General features: G+C 41.3%; 1 protein-coding gene across 2 annotated transcripts in view; it reads left to right on the top strand.

Moving 5' to 3' along the window:
- PLA2G4A (phospholipase A2 group IVA) overlaps window positions 1-18,463 on the top strand; it is a 119,844-nt gene that overhangs the window by 18,581 nt on the left and 82,800 nt on the right. The window lies entirely within an intron of this gene.

The raw sequence follows: 18,463 nt of genomic DNA, 5'->3' as shown, positions 1-18,463 counted from the left end.
AAACAAGAATATAACTTAGGTTTACGTTTTATGTTACAGATTTTTGTATGATATTTCTGCTGCTGTTCCAACTTGTGACCATTGATTTTAGAGCAGGGTGAAGATCCATCCATGCATTTCCATACACCAATCTTAGACATTTATGTTCTGTATATAGGAAGATACATATACATTTCTCTCTCTATGTGTATGTATATACACATATGCATATATAGTTACTTAAGCAGTTGTGTGTTCTTAAGAGAAAAAATGCCACCTTCTATATTAATAGCATAGGAACATATGGATCATATGAATGTTCTCAGATCTTGATCTAGATTCAAAGCTTCTATCATTTGTGATCATTAATAACACACTCAAGCATCGCATTTATTCCAATAGGATGTGGAAAAAATAATGGGTTTTAGGGCTTATTTAAAACAAAGTAAAAGAAGAAGTGGTGAATAATTTTTGCATGGTCTTAGTTCGTCACAGATTTTCATGCTTGCCTTTTTTTATGTATGACTGTGTTAGGCTTTGTTAAAGATGTGCCTGAACAAATGTAACAACTTGGATAAATGAATCAGTTCTTCCAGAACTGGAAGAAGGATGACTTTGAAATTAAGGTATTGGAATGTGGTTCAGGAATCTGAATTTGGTTCCTGGTCTTGCCATAGGCTTCTTGTGTAACCTGGTTAGATTCATGCAGGCTCCTATGCCAAATTCCTAAGTGTAAAAGTAGAAGAACAGGACTTGTTTGTCTCTTCCGTCTTGTCTTTTGGGCAGGGGCACTCTTACTTCTGAGTTTCTACAAAATTTAACCTACCTGGATTGCAGTGTCATTGGGAGACTCTGGTGATACAAATTGCAATTGATCTCAGTAAAAAGAAGGTTTAGGATCGCAAAGGCTGAACATTAGGTGTGATTTATCTTCATTAGGTTGGCTCTTGTTAGATGCTTTCAATTCAGTTAAATTTTCAGATCCCTCTAACGCAGGCTGGGAGGGCATCTGCTGAGCATTAGCTGCGCGTCTGGAGAAAATGCTTTGCAGAATTAGCCTGTATTTGGAAAGGAGGTGAATACGGTGCGTGACCTGCGGCGTTTGCGTGCCTGCCTTTCACGGGTGCGGGGGTGCTTGCATGGCTCGGCGCTGTGCCCTGCGTGGGCTCCTGCAGTCCCGCAGCAGCGCTAGGTGGCACGCAAGCCCAGCGCAGCGCCCCGGGGAGCGCGTCCGCCCGCCTGCTGCCCGTCGCCCGTGCCCGCGGTCGCCCCGCGCTTCGGCAGCACGCCCCGAGGCCCCGGGTCACGTCCTTCCGCTTACGGCAAAACCCCAGCGAAGAATTAGTGCTCAGCCCCGGGGAGGCTGAAGCGGCTCCAGCTGAGGACTGCGTTTGTGTGCACAGCCATTTGCCAGCCCCGCGCGTGTTGTGCCATCTTCCTGCACGCAGAGTTAATCTCTTCTTTATTACAAATACTAAATTGTGCCCAGATTTCGAAAGGAGAAAGCACCTGAGAGAAACATAACTGACAAAACCCAGCTTCCATGTGGAAGTTCAACAGTCCACTCTTATTTCTCATAACATACACGGGAGATGGAGATGGAGAGCCCAAGCAGCTACAGCTCTTTCAGAAAACGCCTGGTGTAGCACCAAGGTCTGTCCCTCCTACCTTTTTAGCATGCTATTATTTGCTGCAACAAGTGGAGGTTTGGTGGTCTCTAGGGTCACTTGGCTGCTCGATGACCCTTGCTACGCAGAGAGCCCCGTAGCAGGCTGCCCAGGGAATTCCTGCTGCAGCCAGATATGTGCAGCGTAGGTGAGGTAGTGATGGGGAAGAACCGCAGTGGGGGACCACAGGTTAGCACAGCCGTTGTCATGGAAGCTGTTTTCTGTTTCTGTTACGGATGGTGAGCTTTTTTTCCTCTCCTACCTTAGTTTGGTATTAGCGATTTTGAGGTAAACTTTAAAAGAGATGGACCTTTGTATTTCTATCAAGTAGGTCTCTTAGCTATAAAGGTTGGGGTTTTTTTTTTGTCCTCATTAGCTTTGTGCAGATGGATATGTTTTTGTCTTATACTGGTTGGTGCTGAGAAACTTGCAAAGAAACCCCAAAACACAACCCCCCCGACCCTACCTCAGCGCAGAAGGGTGATGAGCATGCATCCAACAGACACCAGCCAAATTTACTGAAAGCTCCATGTTTCAAAACTCATGAACGATAGGTAGCACCTAAATGGTTAAAGAGCCAAAGGCTGCAGCTGACTCAGTTACTCAAGACCATTCAATCTAATGCTGGCTGTAAAAAAAATGCAAAAGGATTTCTCATTACTGAAAGACTTGGCAAAAACCTAGTGTGTGAAATTGGAAGTAATGCAAAGTAATGGAGTGTACTTCAAACTAAAGTTCCCTACATATATATACTACTGTGTGTTTAGGAATGTATGTGCCCAGCCCCAGCCTGGTGGTTTTCCAGATATCAATCCACACGACATCCCTCCTTCCAGGACCGCTCTATTTTATCCGTGTGCTCTCGCCACTGTTCGACGTGATCTTGCCTGAATATGACCTCTATTTTCCAGTTCTGGCTCATAGCAAGAAAATACCCATCGGAAGTTTTATGCTCCTGATGCAGATACTTGCCTATCTGTCTGTGCATCTCTGTATTTATTCTCACTTCCAGCTAATGTTTTGGCTCTATGTTGTAACTCTTTTAGCTAAAATGACAGCACAGGGACTTCGGCGTCATGTACATGCTTGCCACTGTCCAACCGCTGAGACTTCCCCAGTCCTGCAGGCAGACGAAGCCGCAGGAGTGGCTGAGCAGGGTCACACCTAGGAGGTTGTGAGGTGACAATTCCCAAGGCAGCTGGTAAATCTTGTGATAGAAGAGCAAAGGATTAAAGCTGATAACCTAGCTGAGACCTCTTTCCATGTAGTGAAGAGCACGGCAGGAGTCTGTCCTGGGACAATACCTAAGAACTGCGCTTTTTGGTGAACGTTAACAAGGTGAACATTAACTCCAGAATCAGCAAAGCCGCAGACAATGAAGAGTCAGCTGAATGCGAGGACATCTTTGTTATGCAAAAGAGTGGCTGGCTGCGAGGCAGTGATGATCATCCTGATGGAAAGCTGTCTTTTCAATCTTCTGACTTGGCTAATAACGATCTCTTAAAGCTGAGCAGGTCCAGTTGTGTAAAGAAAACCTCAGCTGGTAAGTATGTCTCTTTTTGTTTCTTTTATTTTTCTTGGTCATGAGTAATTGATATTATATGGTCTATATTATATAGGTGTATTTTTATATATCTATATATATATAAATATATATATAAAATATGCAATGATGCAGATTGTGTTTGCCTTGCTTTTTTGGGTGCTACTGGATCCTACCATACTGGACAGATGTACATATACAGTTACAGAGAGTATCTGTGTGTGTATGTATGCGGCACATCTAGTCACATATACATGTATTTCTTGAAAGATTTCATGAGAAGCCAAGGCAAAAAACGATTTGGTGTGGTTGCAACTCTAGACCTAATTTCAACCTGGATAAGAAATCTTAGTACATAATTTCTGAAAGGACTGGCTTTAGATAAAATGTCTTTAACAATTTTTGGAGCTTGTGGTCATCTGAATTTAAATATATATTACTGCAAGCTAGTAAAGCAAGCATTTCACATGGATGCAGAGGCTTTGTGTGGCACCGATGGTTTCGGAGTGTCGCCGTGTTCTGTGGATGTCTACTGAAGTCTTATTTTTACCAGGGTTTTTTGCACTCATGCGGGAAAAAGGTAGAATTAATGATGACGACTTGATTTCAGGGCCTTCCTTCTCATCGTTTCCTCCCACACCTTCATCCAATCACTTTAATCTGTGGATGAGAAAATGGCACAGCTATTTCTCTAATTTGGGAAGGAAGTTCGATACTATATGCATGTGTGCTGGATAGCATAATGCAAGTCGTTACATAACTCCAATAAAATATATATAGAGAGAGCTGTTCTGGCATTGTTAAAGTTGGCATTGAAGAGAGACAGTGTGCTTTGCTAGAACAAACAATTCCCTATTAAGAGATGTTGCAAACACAGGGGTGTCTCTCTCGAGATTCCTTTAATTGTACAGAGCTTTTAGCACCGTGCTAAATTTACCATCTAATTATCAGGAGAGGAGCAGTTAGGTTTTCCTCCCTTATCTTTCCTTGCTAATGACAGGCTGTGTCTGCTGGGAGACTAAGCGTTTTTCCTCTGACTCTTTATACCCGCCTGGCAGACGAATAAATTGTACTTTGTGTATATAAATCTTAAAAGTCTACTAGAAACAGCTATTGCTAGTGTGAAATTAGGGTGCTGTGTGGGGAGTAGGAGTTAATTCTTTCTACTCAAGATTTTCCTAAGTTTCCGTAAGCCTGTCAGTAAGGATGGGTTCCCTTTGGCAATGAGTGCTTACTGAGAAGAAAAGCAAGGACAGTTAACCTGGATGTATAAGCTGTACTGAGTTTTAACTGTAGCAACTGGGAGCTTCAAAGACGTTAGAGTTACTGCTCTGTTCTTAAAAACAGTTAAACATCTGGTTGTTTTATACTGAAGAATAAAAGCTTCAAAAAAATCATTTAGGGGAAGAGGGTCTGGATCCAAGATATATTTTCAAGATTTAAAAAGTGAATCAAACTTTCCCAAATTTCAGCTTTGGTTTGGTTTAAGTTTTAGGTTACAAATGTCATTTTATACCCAGGAATAACAGTCAGCATGTGGCTGTAAAAAAAATTCCCCCCAACTTCCAACATTCCTGTGTAGGGCAGTTTTACAAATCAAGTGGATGAAGAGATGACAGCATATTATAAAACAGAGTTTAACTAAAACATTGTCAAAAGAATAGAAATGAAATCCTGAAATCTCAATCACAAAACTCCTTGAAATTCTCCTGTAGACTGATACTGGGCTGAGGAACAGTAAATCAAAGATAGTCAGCAAAAATGATTTACTTACAGAAGTAAATACCTGATCAGTTGTTATTAATAGTTAGTTGATTATCTCTAAATTTTTGACATTTATAAAAAAAAAAAACTGTAATGATTGAGTACTTTGATTAGGTTTGTGTTTATTTTTAAACCAAATCAGTATAATCCCCTGATTAATCCTAATTAGTAGTGGTGACTTCATATCAGGATATTGTATTCGTTTAGATTCATGGTAATACAAAAAAAGGCATGTGCTTTAAAAAGTTCGGTAGTACTTCATTATGTTTCTCTTCTGCTGCTGGTTTTAAACTTCGTATCAGTGAGGTGTTATGAAGTCTGTATGTGGAGAAGCCTGAAGTGGCATGAAACTGCAGGAACTTGTGAGGACAAGAAGGCGTATAAGGAAGCACGCAGTAACGAATAGCTGAAGGAACCTGGACGAAAATACAGAAAATGGAATTCAGGGTGGCAGCTGCAAAAGCGTGTAGCCAAAGGAAAATGATCTGAAAAAAATACAGAGGGAAATAGAGAAATAGGGAAAGAATGACGCTGATAAAAATTCTGATATAACAATTCACAGCAAATTTGTCACAAAACCCCAAAACAACCCCAAATGATTTTGAGGTTGGTCCCGTCGTGTACCAGAGCAGGACGTACTATTTTCAGTGCAATTACACCGAGGTCATGGTATTCCCTTCTGAGCAGAAGAGAGCTGGCAGGAGTTCAGAGGAGACCCGAAAATGAACAGATAAGTGGCTGCAGGGCTGGGTTCTGAGAGGCTATTAATATAGGTAAATATACCGCGTAACTTGGCTACGTGACAGCTCCCTGGACAGCCAACTGCCCACAAACGCTGGGAGGGCATATACAGGAAAAGGAAAGAAGAGTTTCAGGTGTTTCTAAAAATAGCAGGCAAATTAATGGAGGAAAAATGTAGGCTGAATAAAAGGAAGAGGTCTTTTAGCAGTGATGTCTTCCAGGCCGTCGTGTTCTCTCTCTGGAGAAGTGGTGGAAAAAGTCATATGAGCGTATTGGGCAAAGCACAAGGAACGGGTAGGAGGCACCCGGGACAGCTGGTAGGGAGAAGCAAAGCAGGCACAAACAAGAGGCAGAAGAGGGGGAGGAGGAGCAGTGTCCGGCTCTTCCCGTGCTCGGCCCACACGTGGCCGATCCTCCGGTGCCTGCGCTGGACCTGCTTCGGGATTGCAAGCCTTCTGCTGAGCCGCTTGGGCCCCTAGATCCAGGTCCAGCCTCTTTGACCGCTTTGTCTCAGCAACAGAGAATTCATTCAGTCCTGCTTACAACATACATTCCCGGGCCATGACAGCAAATTTTTAGTTAGCAGCACACACATTAATTGCGGTTTTTTCAAAAGGTTGATAGCAAAGAACTAGCAGGATGCTCCGCCATTAAGACGGCCTGAATTCCAGGCTGGCCCAGGACCAGAGGAGATGCCTGCCCATTTCAGAGCAAGAAATGCCTGTTATCTACAGTGACACCAACTAATCCAGTAGTGATTTCAGAAATTATAATAGTCCAGGTCTATTCTTTAGAGATGTGTTCTGTTCCTAACAGGCCAACAAGAAAGAAACCACAGGATTTGAGAACATAACTGGAAAGACGGAGTATAAAAGGAAAAGGCTTATAGCAGACTGATTTGCTTTGGTGACCTTTACCCATTGGTAGTGTTATAATAAATTCGAAGGAAATATACCTAGGAAATCGGTTGTTTGAAACAATTAATGGCCTGAATGAGCAGTTTAGAGCCTGAGGTAAAGCTTAAAAGCAAAGACGTAGCAAATTAATCATTAACCGTAGTAATGATTTGTTTTCAACAGTTTATTATAAGAAAAGCAGTGTTTTAATGACATGTCTGAGAATTATTACTTAAGCTTTAGAAATTTCTCCTGGTGAGGCTTAATGTGCGTTTAGGATGGCTTACACACACAGAGTGGAGAAAAGTTTTTATCTCAAAATTCTAGTGGGACGTGTGAACATAAAAATTAATTCCCCTGAGGGAAATGCAAGATCCCATAGTATTTTTAATGAATGTAGAAGGTGGCCACGTATGACCCATTTCAGACCAGCCTTTAAGCATACAATTACAGTAAAGCATATGCTGAAATTTCTTTGACGTCAATGGGACTTCGACAGGGCTTAAGTGATGTCTTGATTCTCTAATCAAGACAAGCTTCCCTCACCTCATACTTCTGCTTATTTAAAAGTGGGCTAAAGCAGAAATCCTTAAAGCCCAGGTGCCCTTTCATGTGTTATAAAAGCTCCTTTGACAAGTAAAGGGACAATGGAATAAAAATGACAAGTCCTATTCAGAACCAGAGCTAGCTGGATTATTTATTGCAAAGCTTTGTATAGCTTTTGCACAGTTTTCTACCTGAGAACTTTGGTTTAGGTACAAATAGAAAGATATTTCATTAGGGGAGAGGCAGTAGGGAAGATTTTATGCTCACTGAATTAGACATAGTCCTGCCACATGAGAAGGGAGAGAAGAGGTAGCCAGCAAGGAAACAGAGTTTCATTCTGATAAGCCTAATGCTGGGATAAAATCTGTGTTCTTGGAATCAGATTAGAGGGAGTACTTGATGTAAACTATGCTGAAGCTGCCATTAAATCCAGTTTGCTGTTTAGTAAGAAGACTTCTGCTTGCTAACGTTTGTGTATTGACGAAGCTTGGTGAAGGCTTGTCATGATTTATATTACTGTTGTAGTAAAAAAAAAAGCAAAACAAAAGAGAGGTCAGGGTTTGTGTAAACCCAGGGGTGAAGAATGCAACTGTCACTGAAGTACCTGATTTATGTTCGGTGGGGTTTTCCCGGTGTTATTTCGTGAGTGCTGTTGTGCAGAACTCCACCAAGTCAAAGGGAGGACAAAGAAGAGACAAATTCTGGTACCAGCCTCATGTGTAAAAACCGGCTGGTAGGTTCCATTTTATTCTCTGCTTCCTTACTAGGGCTAGTAAATTGCATGTTTGATTTTCTAGTTACCGTAATAAAATAAGTCCTCACCGGGGTCTTTATGAAAGTAGAAATATATTCTACGTACTGGTTTTCTCATATGCTTCATTCACTTGACTCCTTCTCCAAGTTTTCTGACACAAGACGATATCCTTCTGCCAGTAATGGGCTGGTTTGTCTTAATGCATCATGCCCCTGTCCCATATTAACAAAAATGTTGTTTGTATGTCTATCTGTGATGATTTATTCTTCAACTGTTTTACTTGGCAACTTAGCAGAGGGAAGTCCTGTTGTACTGACGGTAAATATGGAGCTACCTCCCTTAAGAGAATTGAATTTGGGAATGTCTGGGACCAAAAAGAAGTGTATTCACTGAAGACTAAGCTGCTGCACTCACTTAGTTATTAATAAAAGGGGGGTTTATCTGTTGAATCATAACAACTTCTACTAATGGATAAAGAAAATTTGTTTTATCTGATAAATATGTCATCTCTTCTCTGTTAGGCAAAGATGTGCTAAGGGAGGAGTAGGAGTAAGCATGAAACTTAAGGGTGTTGCAGAAATTGCAACACTATCCTCAGATGTATCCTCAGGCTCTGTCTAATGAAACGGAGGTTTGCAGCATGTTCTTTTCCAGGCAAGAGAAATGTTTTTCTAGTCTTCCGGAATCTGATCTTTGGTTCTCCTCTGAGGAGCTAAGAAAATAAGACCTCCAGCTGAAAGGAGGGATTGTGGAGACACATATTCTCACTCTCCCAGACGAGTGAGAGACATCTCCTGGTGTGGAGAAAGCTGGACAACTGCCGTATTAGAGGAGCTGGAAGTGCACTTAGTTCATTGGCATTGGTCAGTAGCATACACCTAAGAAAAGGGTATAAAAAAAGGACAAATATCCTTTGCCGCATTCAGCAAGCAATGGTTTAAGTCTGTCCTGAGGCTGAGGTGACATCCATAACAGTGCATTTAATACTGCATGGACATATCCTCCATGTATTTCTCTAATTTCTGTGTTCACTTAGTATTTGGACCTTTACATTATCTTCTGGTAGTGATCTCCACGATTTTATTATGTGACAAAACCTACCTGATTCTAGGAGAGTATAATTTAACGGTGTGAGACATAATGAGTGGAAAGCCTAAGGCACATATGTTATTTAGGCAGCCATCAAAGAGATTTTAATTCTCTACTGAGTTTTGATACAACAGATCTCTCCAAATCACTGTGCCTCAACACAGAGCATATGGCTTCGAAACTGCAGACCGGCATCCTAGGGCAGAGAGCGTCCTCCTGCCTTGCACGGTCTTCATCAGCAGTATCGGGGTGAGGGACTGCGGTGGGGACACCTGAACCCTGCTAACTCTGTTATTGATGTGCTATATAGTCTTGGACTAGGGAGTTTGCCACTCCATGCTGCCCAGCACACCTCCCGCTACTTGTCTGTTTAGACTAGAAGAAATTATTTGGGGAAACACTTCTGCTAGCTGTGTTTTTAGAGGTCAGTCACACTGCGGCCTTGGGCTTGGCGGAAGCCTAACAATTCAAATAACAAGATAGCTAATAATTAAAATTACAAAAATGACAACTCTTGGGAGGAAAGAAATACTACTTCTATAGGCAGGAGGTCACATTCGAACCCCAGAACATTTCAGGCTGCTTAGTCTTGAAGTGATAGGACAAATCACATCATGTGGCAGTGTGCCTGCAGGTTTAAAGAGTCTTCACTGAGCTGGTTCCTGCTTTTGAGATTATCTCTACAATGAAAAAAATTAACCGAAAGTGTAAGAGAATGAGGGAAGATATAGGAAAATCACCGGGAGCGTATCTGTAATCAAAGTTGTGCAAACGAGCAAATCAAAGGATATTCCCAAGCCCCGGGTTCCGAGTCATGATTTATTCTCGCGGTGTTGTGTTGCCCACTTTTGTGTTCAGTGTCATAAAGCAGTGTTTCTGCATGCATCACTTCTTGATCAGCATTTCTGTGTTGATCTCTGTGGTTCATCGCATCAGATATTTCTCGGTTTTACTTCTATTTCTTAACTCCTGCTTGCAAAGTAAACTGTCAGTTTGTTATTTTGAAGAGAGTGACAGATTGCTGCTGGATGTGGTAATGTCACTAATGTTTGTTTGGTCTTAATATTTTCCAGCCGTTTCTGGGACCAGATATCGTTAATCATTAGAGTATTTCCCTTAAGAAATGAGTAACAGAAATGCTCATAACAATACATATAATTAGCTGCTAGTATCAATTTCAGAACTAATAAGTAACAGCAGCTCAAAAATTCAGCTTTGAAATACTGAGAAGTCTTCAGGTTTACTCTTATTCCTCGAGTGCCTTTATCCATTTATAACCTAAAGAAAGGATTTCATCTTTGTTTCTCAAGTGTGTATCTGTTTCTCATATCTCTAGGGAGCAGCTAGCTCCTGATTTTCTTTTTATCTCTATATTAATGCAAACAGTAGAGACCATTGGGTGACGTGTTTAAATTCCAGATGATCTATTCCGTGTAGTGCAAAACGAAACAAAAACAGAAAAGAAAGAGATACAATTGTCTCATTCTGCAGATGTAAAAATTGGTCACTTCTGTGTGTATTCTGGAGATGATCTGAGCTTAATTCTTCCCAAACTGCAAAAACTGTAGGCTGAGAGTTGTCCAGTAAGAGACTTATCCTGGATTATTAGATGTTTTATTCCAGATAGCATTTGTACATGGATGTTCAGCGATTCTAGAAGTATTTTGAAAGTTCAAATTCAGACTCATTACACTAAACTGTCTTACTTTCCTTGCAATAGGTAAAGGACTAAGTGTCCAATAGCTGTTACTGGTAGAACAATTTCTTATTTGACTTGTTTTACAGAGTATTTCTTTGTGGTTAGGGAATATTTTTATGTGCTTTGCTTTTGCCATAATAATATAGTAGATTTAGGACATTGGGGAGTAAGGTTCCCTGACAGTCAAAGACTCCTTAATGGTATGTAGGAACTTCATTGAAATATTAGAACATATCAAAAAAAAGAAAATCTCTGTCTGCTGTGGTTTTTCATGTTGGTCTTTGATGTAGGTTTTTTAAGCATAACTTAGTTTATGAACACAGTGAGCCAAAGGCAGTAACATTCGGGAGAACGGAGACAAAATAACCTGAGTAGCAGCGGGAGGCACTATTTGGAGATAGCATCTGACCAGAATAATTTCTGATATGGGTGTCAGATCTGTTCTCCTGGGCACAGCAGAGCTCGGACTGATACTAGTAAAAGGAGAAGCAGAAGAGTAATGGACATTGTGAGAAAACATTTTTGGGGTAACCAGGATAAATGGGAAACCTGGGTTTAAGTAACGAAGACAGCACAGAAAGCTGAAGTTGAAATGTCCTTTGAAAGGGATATAGCACAAAAAATGTTTACTCTTCTTAGCATGCATTTTCATTTCTTAACTGCATGAGCAAATAGTTTCAGGACAAATAGAACAGTATTCATCTGAATAAGACATACATTTCTGGAGTATTTTAAATATTTAATTGAAACAGACTTTTTACCATGAAAGAGGAGAGACTTTAAAAAGATACTTTGAGAGTAAAATTAATGCCAAAGGGAGGCTTTGTCGGTTTGCTTACAGTGATAAGTTGCACTAGTGAAAATTCTGCCTTAAATAATACTGTAAGAATCTTTTCCGTTGCAAAAAAAGACATTATAACAGAATTGCACTCATTTAGGAGAGGAAATGTGCAAGTTACTTTTTAACTGTAGTGCCACCTTTGAAGAACCTGAATGAAGTTTGCAGAAAACCAGTGACCCATGGTGTAAATAAATAGTGTCAAGAGAACGATTATTATGCAGTAATTTTCAAAAGGGCAAGCAAGGTTGTCAAAATACTGCATTCAGCTTTTTAGCAGAAATATTTTATCTCCTGAAAAGTGTCTCTCAAATATAAACTATGCCTATGCCCTCAAAATATTATAGGATCCTTTCAGTTTTCTTGTGATACACTTGTGAGTTCTTTGCAGAAAACATCATTCGTTTCACCGAACCCTTAGCTCTCTCCCGAGTACACAGTCAAGAACGTCAAGTGTTAGAGCTGCTCCATGCTGCCAGTGTCAGAAACTTGTGTCTAAAGCTTCATTTTTTCTGGTATCATACAAAGTTTTTCCATATGTCTCTTCGGACACAAAACATTTGCAAAAATAGAAGAAGCACTGAGTCCTGCAGATAATACTCCCATGAGTAATAGCATTTACTTTATTTGGACAATTTCCATGAAGAAAGGTTTGTCAGAGAGAAAGCTGTCTGTCATCTTCTAGACCATGACAGTAAAGGATGGGACATGATGAAGTCCATGAATATCCTATATTCATATTCTTGTTATTTCTGTGACACACAGAGTACTGTCCCTCTGTGTGGTTCTGTGCTTTTCACTGCCCTCGCCCTCCAAGCTCCCGGATATGTTCCTTGGAGTGTTTTGCACCGCTACACTGGTTACATTGGGGTTGACCTAACTGCTTGTGACTTCCGTTTTCATGCAGTTTCCTGAGATCACAGAGGCTTCATTAGTTACTGATTTCTATTTTAAATTTCTGTCTGTCTCAATAAAAAAGATGTAGAACAGATGATTGAAAACACAAACATAAGAGTAGCTCAAGTAGCAAAATTTTGACTAATTTTGATGTGAGCATCCTATCACTTGATATTGATTCAAATTTCACTGTGAGGCCAGTAGCTGGTGTAATACTGATTTTTTTAAAAATGGTTGCAGGGCAGGGCTGAGACTTCAAGATCAGTGTGTTCTGACTCCTTACCAGGCAATATTAAATTATATCCATAAATATCCTATAATAATATATAATTTTTTCAAGGGAAAATCATGCCTCATAAATCTGCTTTGAAGAACTCAACCACCCTTTAGAGGAAGGTCATGCAATTTATCTGATAACCTGGGATTTTTGAAAAAGTAAAATGTCCACAGTCTTCTCACAGATTAATACCTGACTAAAAGAGAGGGGGGGAAAAAAGGATAGAAATAAATACTCAGTTTTCATAACTGAGTAAGATAGCCAGTGGAATCTCTCACTGCAGCTGTGCTATTTAACATATTCTTAAAAGAACGGAGGAGAAAGGGTGAATAGCAAAGGAACCAGCTTTGCTGCTAACGCAGAATTACTCTGTGTGGCTACAACTAGAGTACCTATACACGGATATAGATCCAAATTAGGTTTTACTGTTTGGGAAGGAGAGCTGGTCATCACTGTGGCTAGCTCAGCAGTAAGCAGAAGGCAAGTAAGAATTTAAAAATAGCTAGGTGAGGAAGAGAAAACAAGCAAAGCCATTGTTACTGTCTGAACTCACGGCCCATGTTTTGAATGATGCATGTCGTTCTACTCACCCGTCTCACACAGAGTTTAGAAGACAGAAAGTGTAAATGAAAGGGCAGTGACTTATGTACCCCAAGAAAAAAACTGTATACACTGGGACTATTCAGCTTGGGAAGGAGATGACTGACAGAAATCTATAAACAATCAGCGGTGTGGAATTGCGTACAGGAAATTACTCGCTGTTACTTACTTACAACACAAGAATTCAGCTGCATCCAGTGACACCACCAAACTGTAGACAACCAAGCAAGTAAAAAGAAGCAGTTTTCCTATAGAACCCAGCTGTGGAGCTCCTAGCCACAGGAGGCTGCAGAGACGGAGGGTGGTCTTTCAAGAAGGTTAGACAGAAAGGAAAAAAGGCATGTCCAAAGGCAGATGTTTAAACATTATGGTCCTGGTGCAAGCCCGGGGGGGAGAAAGTTCCTACGCTACATGTTGCTATCAGAGAAAGCAGCACGTTGCATCCTTTCTGCTTCTTAGACTTTTTCCCCAGTTGAAGATATGGGGCAGGAAGGAATCTGGGAAATTACAGTCTGAGCAATGGGTCTTTGGAATAATGAATTCTGTAGCACTATGAAGTCAAATCTTGATCAAATGACTTTTTTGTCTACACCTTCTTTTTAGACTCTAATTTTTATTTAAACTGAGGCAGCTTTACTTAGTTCTGTAATGCACATGGTATTCCAGGGTATAATTTAATCCTATATTCAGCCCTGTATTCCTCTCCTTTAAAATGAATGCTGTGAAGTGGTCTCAAATAAAGTGATCTTAAATAAGGTCAGCCTTATTATATAATTAATCTAATTTGTTGAGAAGTCACACAATTTTCCTGTCAAGCACTTGGCAAAGAAATTGGTAATACCATCTATGAGTTTTACATAAAATAAAACTACCTTGAAATGCTAACTGAGCTGGTAGTTCACCAGCTGGCTCTGAGGAGCATTCAGCCAGCCCTTTATGTTGTATTAATTTGGGGGGAACCAAAGTGACCTATGGCTTTATGATAGACATGTCTGTTCACCAGTTGACCCTGAGGTCAAATGTGAAGTTGAATAGATAAAATAAATATGGAAGGAGCACTTCAGTTGCTGAAACATAAGTAATTAGTGCCCTTTGGACATCCATGGCCGAGACATCCAGATGGGCTGCCAAATCTGACTCAGGACCTATGAGACAGCCACATCCTTCTGGAGCAGCAGCTGCGCATCCCAAACACTAATAGGTGACTATGTTTAAGTGACTATATAATGGTAAAAACAGTAAATGCAACACATTTGTAATGTATACTTTTATTTTACATAGTACATCGTTTTGTTTTAGCTAGTTAGTGAGCTTATAAAGAAATCCTGTAAGCTTAGCCATACTGTAGCTCCAGACTTTGGGCTCAGCTGCGTAGTACTTGACTGGGAGGGGGTTAATATGGCAGGAACAGTCTGGGTGCCTTTTGGCCACCTCATCCATGGACGTCCCAGCAACTGAGCATAGAATAGCCTGCTACAGTGTCATATGCTGGGAGTGATGCAAAGCCAGAGGAAGGGACAAGCTTGTGCTTAGACCAGATTGTTTCTTTGATACCACTGCGGACACAGTTGTCTGCAGAAAGAGTAAGTGGCAATTTGTTTAGGAGACACTGAAATTTTCTCTTTTAGATAAAGACGATGATACTGGTTTGTTAGAAATTCAGAGAATGCAGCCTGACAACTGTGGATCTTGGAAACTGAGCTTCTCTACTGATAATCAAATGCTTCTCTGAGGTTCTGAATGGTAGCTAAAAAGAATATTGTGGAGAAAAAAAAGATTCATTTTCCAGAATTTTTTTACTTTTTTGTCTATTTTACTCTTTCAAGTTGCATGAGAAACACAGAATAGTGAATAGAAAAACAAAGTAGTGAACTGGAGCCCTCTTGGGAAGTTAATATTGTCCAGGTTTTTCCTTTGAATTCATCAGTATTTACAAATGGAGAGTGTCACAGGGGTCTGTACCTGTCCTGCTTAACATCTTTATCAACAACATGAAGGAGGCAACAGAGCGCTGGTCCAGTTTGCGGATGACACCAAACCGGGTGGACCATTTGATAGCTCAGGGGCAGGGCTGCCACCCAGAGCAACCTAGACAGGCTGCAGGAAAACCTTACGAAATTCAACAAGGACCAACGCAAAGCCCTGCCCAGGAAGGAAGGGCCCCTGGGATGGTCGGGGGGACAGCAGGAGGACACAGCCAATGGGTGTAAACAAGAGAGATTCGGACTGGATCTAAGGAGAAATGTTTTCCCCACGTGGACAGTCCAGCAATGGAAGAGCTTGCCCAGAGAGGTCGTGCCATCGTCATCCCTGGAGGTTTTCAAGTCCTGAGCAACCTGGTCTCCCCCCAGAGCTGACCCCACTTTGAGCAGGAGGCTGGGCTAGAGACCTCCCGAGGTCCCTGCCAGCCTGCGTTATTCTGTGATCCTATTGTCCTAGGAGGTCGGACGTCATAGATATAATAGCCGACAATTACAGGGACTAACTTCTTCCTTAAGGGGAAGGTTTCACCCGACGTGCTGTACTTCAGGCTCTCAGAAGATATTTCAGGACCACAGCATTGTGTCTAAAACTGGCTGTTATTTTCGTTCTTGATGTTTGTTGTTTCCATAACTGCCATGGGTGACTTGGCCACAACCCCAGAAAACCACCAAGTAGGTGGAAGGAGGGAGAGAAAGAAGGGGTCTTGCCAAGGAACGGGACACCTGAGCAGAATTCACTTGGAATGCGGTTTTTCCTCATTCACAGCGGAAAGTCCTCCAAAACAATTAATGTTTTTTAAATGATGAGGGAAAATGTTTGCATGTGGATATGGGGGAGGAACTGCAGAGGGAAATGAGCTTAGAGGAAATTTCAGTTTTCTGCTGTAGCGATTTATCTGATGAATTGTCTCAGAGGAGCAAGCTATAAATTAGCACTGCATTTATTTTGCCAAATGTCAGTGATAAGAGGCACTTTGATTGCTGCTAGCTGAGAACCCAGCTTTAGCCGGCGACCCAGCTAGACCATTTCAGGTTATGCAATTATTAAGCAAATGGCTGTTTTTCACTAGAAGCAATCTTAAAAGCAAGAGATTAAAACTTGTTCTTTTTCGCTTCTGTGCTGTTACATAAAATGGACTAAATTATTTGCACCATGGAAAGAAATATATTTTACCCTGGCATTAGCAGGTCTATCGGGTTATGCTCTGCATGGAGGCCTCAGGAATGTGGAGTTCAGACAGTCCTCTACTGAGTAGCTGGAGTTCTTAAACCTGATCAAAGAGTGATTCTCTTCATATATTTTGCAAAGTGTTTGTCCTTAAAAACAACTGAAAGAGTATTCTGAGGTTGTGTTAAGCATCTGACAAAATACCGTATTTTGTTTACTCAGTCGATTGTTTGGATTTTCTTTGTGGAGTCTTGATATGCCCAGTCTTGCTTTCCAGTGGTTTTGCCTGAAGTTTTTGTCTAAGCTTTGAAGCTTTAGAACAGTGCACTTAAATGGCCTCTGTAATTTGTAGTAGCTTCCCTTACAATTCAGCTTTGGAAAAGACCTTTGTCTGCTTCATGCTTCACAATGCCATTTTCCACACCCTCTAATTGCCTCACCGCAGTCCATGGCTCCTTTCCACTGCGGGCCACACCAAGGGTTCATCTGCCACAGTCTAATAGAAAAGCTAAGGAACAAGCTCGCAGGCTGAGAGCTTTGACAGAAACGCTTCATCCCTGAGTTAGATGCAGGAATGCAGAAATGGCACGTACCGATCAGCTGAGCGCAGAGGTGATACCTCCACACTGCTGGCTCTTGCAGAACAAAGAGCGTCAGATAGCTGTTAGTGGGTAGAAATCATCTGAGTTATAAAAAAACCACATACATAAAGACCCATTTACATAAAAGAGAGTGAAAGGGGGGTTTTTTAACCCAGATCATTTAGAGATCGCTTGACAAGGCACCCTGCAAAGAGTCTTTTCCTAGCAAGAGACTTGAGTTGATGGTGATCTTCAGGCAGTAGTTTATGTGAAAGTCAAAAGGACCTGAATAATGACACCATAGTGGTTTTGCTGCATTTTTCTGGTTAATGTTCCCTCAAATAGGCAAGATGAGGAAATGGAGGAAGAGGCTGTCCACATCAAATAAGTGTTTTCTGAGCTGGCAGACCTAGGTTTGCTTTCTAAACATAAACTTGCCCTTCTTTGTGACAGCACATAGAGGACAGCACTTTCCTACCATAATGCCTTTTTTCCTTACAAGACGAGACAAAAAACTAGGTGAAAAGTAATGGCCAGAGTTGCTCAGCTCTTGCAGTGCATCATACTTGAGGACCAGTATGGTTGTGGAGCACATGAGGTTTCTGACTTGCATTGCTTTGCCCTGAGGAGTGTCTTGCTTTCCTCTGATTGGGACTATAAGTTTACTGTGGGTTTAGGAACCTGGCTAACATTGTGTGAATGCCTGTTATTTACCTGTCTCTTGTGGAAGTGTGCCCTTTGGTTTTCTGTGCTTTGAGGAGGTCATAGTTGAGTCACCTAAAGCATTTTTGTCCTTTATCTTCGCTTTTTAATGATGGTATTTTTCAAAGAAATGCATTCCTATTTTGGTGCTAAGTATGTGCAAAGCCCCAGCAAATTCCAGTAAATTCCATCCTAAGACTTACAATTGCTGTTTGGAAAGAGCTTGACTTCAACATCAAAGAGTGGAACATCAGTCTTGTCTTTTGGTGCCTAAAGAAGAAGGGGCTTTTTTGAGATGTTACGTTGTGAGAGCTAGTTACAGGAGGGCAGCAGCGGAGGCTCCAGCCTGTCCGCTTCTCCCACTGACTCACTGCGGAGTCCACAAACCCACGTGGGAACTGGTTTTTTTTGATGGTCATGCTGCTGCAAATAATACTTTAGTTTTAAATCCTTTTTAAAGAAAACCAGAACAAATGTGAAGGGGAACTTTATGGTCATCTTAAACCTAGGGCTAAAGTGGCTGAAGTGATAGCATAAAGGGCTAAAGTGATAGCATTGCTAAAAACGAATGTTACCATTAAAAACAACCAAAACAGCTTTCTGCCTCCCTTACTCCCCTCCTTCCTGCTCGCCCTTCTTCCAGGAAAGACCATTGCGCACACCCAAAACGTGCAACTTTTCGCTTTATACGAGCCAAGAGAGGAGCCAGTGGCGTAGTTTGAGGAGGGCACGGCGGGGAC

The sequence above is a fragment of the Dromaius novaehollandiae genome, chromosome 8 (assembly GCF_036370855.1).
Source record: "Dromaius novaehollandiae isolate bDroNov1 chromosome 8, bDroNov1.hap1, whole genome shotgun sequence".
NCBI classification, from domain to species: domain Eukaryota; kingdom Metazoa; phylum Chordata; class Aves; order Casuariiformes; family Dromaiidae; genus Dromaius; species Dromaius novaehollandiae.
The sequence above is the reverse complement of the archived record's forward strand: the minus strand, read 5'-3'. Positions and strand labels throughout refer to the sequence as shown.